This window comes from Orycteropus afer, unplaced genomic scaffold (genome assembly GCF_000298275.1).
Source record: "Orycteropus afer afer isolate SDZICR_OR568_19922 unplaced genomic scaffold, OryAfe1.0 scaffold00267, whole genome shotgun sequence".
NCBI lineage: Eukaryota > Metazoa > Chordata > Mammalia > Tubulidentata > Orycteropodidae > Orycteropus > Orycteropus afer.
Window position 1 is genome coordinate 2,540,581 of NW_006921854.1, and position 6,547 is coordinate 2,547,127.

The window sequence follows — 6,547 nt, forward strand, 5'->3', positions numbered from 1 at the left end:
ACGCGTTCCCGGAGCCGATATTCCTGCCGCCCTTTGTAAGCCTTGGCAAGCATCACCTTCGCCCAGCAGCCGGACTGGGAAGGAAGGGCAGGTGATGTGTTCTCTGCTCTCTAGGTGAGGAAAGTAAGCCTGGGAGAGGTGAAGGTGACTTGTCCAAGGTCACGTACGGCTTGGAAACCAGGTTCGGACGCCTTCTATTGTCTTTGGAGATATGGGTGACTGGCTAAATTTCCCACCCTCACCATCATCCCACTGCCATGTAGTCACACACATCTACTGAATTTAAAATCCTGTTTTAAAAAGTATGTATTACCCTCTTCAACTAATCAGAGCCAGTATTTAGGGAAGATTTGCTATGTGCATGACCCGGATTAGAATCTTCGCCTACATTCTCTCCAATTCTTTGTTACAGTCCTACAGGTAGTGTCTCGTTTCGTCCCCATTCTACAGATGAGGAAGTTGAGACCCAGAGAGTTAGTTATGTCCACGATGGCACAAATTCAGAGTTGGGCTAGAACTCTGGTTGGACTGCCAGTCCATCGTTCTGACCGCCACATCTTGCTAGGTGAGCCCCAGATGAGGAAGGCAGTAAGATCATAAAACCATTTTTTTTTTAAAGTCCACCACCATTTGCATTCTACCATACTGCTTCCCATCTCAGGAGGAATTTTCTAATCCCATTGGAAAATGAATTTAACTCATAAAATTCAAAATGTTGGTGTGAAAAGCCACCACAAGCAAAGCAAAGCCACATTAGGAAAATATTTTCAGTGTCAATAAGAGGCAGTGTACTTAATATAAAAAGCTAATATAAATCAAAAAGAAAACAATGGGAAGCTGACTTGTCTTATTCACACACACACAAAAAAAAACAGTAAATATATAACACAAATTTAACCCCTGTGAATCAGAATCAACTCAACAGCAGTGGGTTTGATTTAGTTTAGTAAAAAGGCAGATAAAAATCACAAGGTTTTTTGGGGGGGGGATTTTTTGGGCTAATTTACAAAGGTTAAAAGGTCTGACAAAACTTAGCACTATTAATTTATACATTATGGGAGGGCAACTTAACCTGTATTACAAACCTTGAAAATCTATATACCTTTTAATCTAAGAATTGCAGTTTTTGGTAATTATCCTAAAGAAATCGTTGGACAAACATACAAAAATGCATATATAAGGATGTTCATCACAGCATTTTTTATAGTAAAATAGAACCGAAATGTCTATCCGTGGGACAAGTTAAATAAACCACCTCTCTGTACAGTAAAGGTCCTGGGGTTTACACTTGACTGCTCATCTAAGGCTGGTAGTTTGAACCCATGTAGTGGCACCAAGAAAGGACGGCCTGGCGACCTGCTTCCGAAAGATCCCAGCCTTTGAAAGCCCGGAGCAGTCCTGCTCTGTCTTACATGAGGTGGCTGGGAGTCAGACCCCATACAACAGCAGACACCTTCGTTTGGTCTTCCCTCGGTACAATGGAGGGTTTTGCAGCTTGCCCGGTGATGGTCCTTAGGTTATGTATATGTGAGAAAAGCAGGATCCTTATGTGGATTCCTAAGAAAATTCTAGTCTAAAATGTATGTATGTGTGTATGTAAAGTCAAGAAGAATATACAGCAATATGTTGGCAGTGCTTTTTATGTTAAAGATGGGCTTAAGAACAGTGCTACCTGCTTATATATTTTTCTATATTGTCTGAATTTTTTCCACGAAACTTTTTTTATAATTTAAAAAATACTATTTCTTTTTTAAAATTTTTAATTTCATCATGCTTTTTGTGATGAAATAAATTTTCATCTTTAACATTTTATTAAGGTATACCTTATACTTCTATTAGCAAAAAAAAAAAAAAAAAAACACTGCCATCAAATCAATTCTGACTCACAACGACCCCAATTGGGTTTCCAAGACTATAAATATTTAGGGAAGTAGATAGCCCCATCTTCCTCCAGCAGAGCAGTTGCTGGGTTTGAACCATCAACCTCCTGGTTAGCAGCCAAATGCCTTACCCGCTACACCACTAATGATGTTCAAGTACAGGATCTCTGATAGACTATTTTTCGAAAATATTCACTCCCTCTGCTCACCTCCACAGAATAGACTTTCCTACTGTTGTCTTATATACGTCCTTGTATGGCAAGGACTATGGGGCTGGCACAGGACGGGGCAGTGTTTCCTTCTGTTGCACGTAGGGTCGCCATTAGGACTTCTTTCTGTAACTAGACAGATGGTTTACAAAGGCCAGAATTTGGGCTGGGCAGGAGTGTGAGGTAGGGTTTGCCATTGTCATTCTCTCTCCACGTCTATTTATTTATCACACTCAACTGTCGTTGTTAATTTTCGGATGTGTCTCTTCCCCTGGACAGAGAGGACAGGGTTATCTCTTGCCCCCAGAGGCTGCTGGGTTTTCTTGCATGTGCCAAACGCTCATTAGGAGTTTCTCGAAGGAGCGCAAGGTTTTCTATGACCAAAGCTTTACTAAGGGCAGAAGAGGCCACTACCTCTGGCATTTTTTCAAACAGGAGCCAGTAAATCCCCTTTGATTGTTTAAGTAAATTGGGGTTCTGTCCTTTAGAACTGAAAACAGTCTGATACAGTAATATTCCTCCCACCCACTTTGTTGTATTTCCATTTTATAAAGTGAGATAAGTGACCTACCCAAGGCTACACAGCTAGGAAGTGGGAGTCACCCAACTCCATCTGATTCCAAAGCCCCACCACATCACTATCCTAAAAGCTGGAGAAGCGGCATCACCTGATCCACAGTGGAGCAAAGATGGGCACCACAAGACTGCAGCCCCCAGGGAGTGTGCAGGAGCCATCCTGAGTACTCTGCCAGAGTGACGGGACACATTTTGGGGGGCTTGGGGAGATGCAGGGGTTCTCATGATTACATTAGTGAGGCATTTTATAGTTCCCACATCTTAATGGTACTCAGTCATGTGGAGCGTAGCCAGAAATCAAGGAAGCAAAGGTTACAGACTGCATCTGAAAGGTTATGTCTGGACAAAAACTGCTATGGGAATCCAGAGAGGTAGCCCGTGCTGCCTGGAAGAACAGGCTTCTATAATTCTGTGAGTGTTTGGGCTTCTCACCCAAACAGTCCCTGTGAGTGGGAGGAAGACTGAGTGGAAGCTTCTCTGGGTTTTTCCTGCAGGTCTTCTTGTCATTCAATTATGAAGCACTGCTCTGAATAAAGAATTAAGATTTCTCCTGATCTTCCACCAAATGGAAAATTTCAACTGCAATTCAAAATTTTTCCAAGGTTTACCTCATAAAGGATTGTCTCAGAGAAGCAGCTTCTTTAGCAAAGACATCCACACAGAAATGGTAGTAGGAGGTATAGCCTGGTAATTAATTAAGAGTGTAGGCTCTGGAACCAGACCATCTGGTTTGGCATCTTAGCTCTGCCAATTGCTAGCTATATGACCTTGAGCAAGTTACTTAACATCTCTATATGGTTATATTTCATAATCTGCAACATGGAGATAAAATTTTTCTATATGCCATAGGGTTAGTGTAAGGATTAAATGAGTTCATATATATATATAGCACTCAGAATCGTGCTTAGCACATCATAAGACAAACAGCTGCCATCGCGTCAAGTCTGACTCACAGCAACCCCTGTGTGTCACAGTGGAACCATGCTCCACAGGGTTTTCTGTGTGACTGATGTTACAGAACGTTGCCAGGTCTCTGTGCTGAGGCATCCCTGGGTGGGCTCAGACCTCCAAACTTCCCTTGAGGTTAGCAGCCAAGCACTCAAGGAACTCCACGAACCACCATTTTATAGAGAGAGTCACCGTCAATGCATGGCAGTCCGTGTACATCAGAGTACAACTGTGCTCCACAGGGTTTTCAAAGGGACACCACAAAAAATTGACTAGAAGTGGCCTGTAAGCACTGCATGTTAACAGTATTAGTGTACTTAGGATTATTAGGCCAAGAGCTCCACATGGATTACCTAATATAATGCTCCCAAAAACCTCATGGGGAGTGCTCTTACTATCCTCATTTTTGTAGATGACAATACTAAAGTTTGGAGAAGTGAAGTCATTTCTCCCAGGTAATGCAGTAATGGGCAGCAGGGCTGGGACTCAAGGCTAGGTCTGCCTGACTCCCAAAACTGCTGAATCAAAACGCAAAGACTTAGAGCCAGCAGTCAGAGGAGCTCCTCTGGGCCCACAGGCTACTCAGGAGACCTGCAGGAGGGCAGCCTGGTGACTGGCAGCAGAGGAAACTGCTGAGAGACAAGGCTTTGACAAACAGCCAGGTGGCGTAAAGGGGAGGACGAGAGGTTATAGTCAAGAGTCCGGGAACTGGAGAATGGCAGCCCCTGAGCTAGAGGCATGCAAGGTGGAGCCAGGGACGTGAAGGGTGTGTTGGTTGGCGTTGCCATGGAGTCAGCTCCAACCCATGGCAAGCTGGTGTCTAACAGAACGAGACGTTCCAGTCCTACGCCATCTTCAGGATCCTTTGAGTCCAAGGTCTCGGCCATTGATGGATGGATCAGAGTGAGTCAAATGGAGCTCAAAGACTGTATTTTACCACTCTGTGTTTAAGTATGTCAGCTTGCCTCTGTATGTATACATATGTATTCAGCATATGTCATTTTGCCTGTGTATGTACATATGTAATGAGTATATCAGTTTGCCTGTGTACATATGCATAAGTGGCAAGCATATGTCATTTTACTCTCTGTGTACATATGTAGGAATTGAGGCTATATCAGGTTGCCTCTGTGAGTGTATGTGTGCATGCATATTTGAGTCTGACAGCTGGGCCCTGTGTTTGTACAGGCACATTGACATGCATGCATGGATGTGTATATGTACGCATCCACTACTGTATATATCGACTGTGTGCATATGTACAAGTGAACCTGAATTAAGTCAGTTTTCTAACCCTTATTCTTTGGCTCCCGTTAAAAATTCTTCCATACAATCTCATGGCCTTGAGGGCTGAGCCTCAGGGTCGATACAATTGGATTTAGTACTTAGTCTATGTTCACATTTAAGAGAGTTTTAAATGTGAAGCTGCAAGACCATGTTCTGAAGCTATTTCTCTAAACAAAGAACAACAATGAAAAGCTTTGGGGCATCTTTGGTAATGGTGCTTCCACAAGGACAAGAGCAGGAGTCAGGACAGGGCATGGAGAGTGGCGACAGTAGCACCATTCATTAAACGTCTATCCAACAGTATTTAGAGATTGCCCATATGTGCAGGCAACAGTGTTAGGCAGAGAGAGAGGCACAATTCCTATCCTAGTGGAACCCATAGTCTAGCAGAGAGCCAGACTTCAAACAGCTGGTTGATTACAATTGTTGAAGGGTTTTACAAAGGATGTGTGAAGGCACCAGACTAGGACCTCTTACCTACTGGGGGGGTGGGGGATAATCTAGGAAAGCTTCCTTAGAGAAAGACCATTGAAGCTAACCCTGGAAGACGGAGGAGTTAGAAGTGGGTGGAGAGGGAACATGAGTCTAAGAAGAAAGTTCAATTATAGAAAAAGAAAGACTGTGGCAAGTTCAAGAAACAGAAAGGCAGCTATGGCTGAAAACTGGGGAGAGAAGAGATGAATGGCACCAGGGATGGAGCTGAAGACTTCGGGAAACAAGGGCCACGTCACGCAGGGCCGTTAAAGCCACAGTAAGCATTTAGGCACGGTCCTAAATTGTCAGCAAATCTGTTCAGGTTTGCATTTTTAAAAGATCACTTGGTTAAATAGGTGAACTGTATGGCATGTTAATTATACCTCAATGAAGGTGTTTAAAAAAAAAAAAAACAAACTCTTGGGCTGCAGTGTGCAGAATGGACTTAGAGAGAGGCAAAAATATGTACATGAAAACCAAAGGAGGGCTATTGCAGTGGTCCAAGTGCGTGATGACAGTGTTTTGGACTAGGGAAGATGGAGACAAGTACGTGAATTCAACATATTTAGGAGGTAAAATCAACAAAACTTGGTGACTGACTAGATATGGGAGGAGAAGGAGAGAAGGTGTCAAAGGTTATCCCCGGGTTCCTGGTATGAATAGTTGGTGGCATTAACTAAAATAGACAACCGTGGAGGAGCTCTGATGGCATAGTGGATAAGGCATTTGACTGTTAACCAGAAAAGGAGCAGTTCAAACCCACCAGCCACTCCATGGAAGGAAGACGGGGCAGTCTACTTCCTTAGAGATTTACAGCCTCAGAAACCCAATGGGGTCGCTATGAGTTGGAATCAACTTAATGGTAGTGAGTTTGGGTTTTTTTCTGAGGAAAATCAGGCTTGGATTGAGTCTGAGTTCAGTTCTGGACACAACGAGATGGGGACCAGTTGAAGCATCTACAGGGAGGTGCCTGCTAGGAGTTAGAGAGTTAGGCTGGGAATATAAACGTGGGTTGCTGTTGTTATGTGCCGTCGAGGCGGACCCGACTCATAACAACCCTTCCTTGGGTTCCCGAGGCGGTATCACTACGGAAGTAGATTGCCCAACCTTCCTTCCGAGGAGTGGCTGGTGGGTTTGAACCGCCAGCCTTCTGGTTAGCAGTCAAGTGCCTTA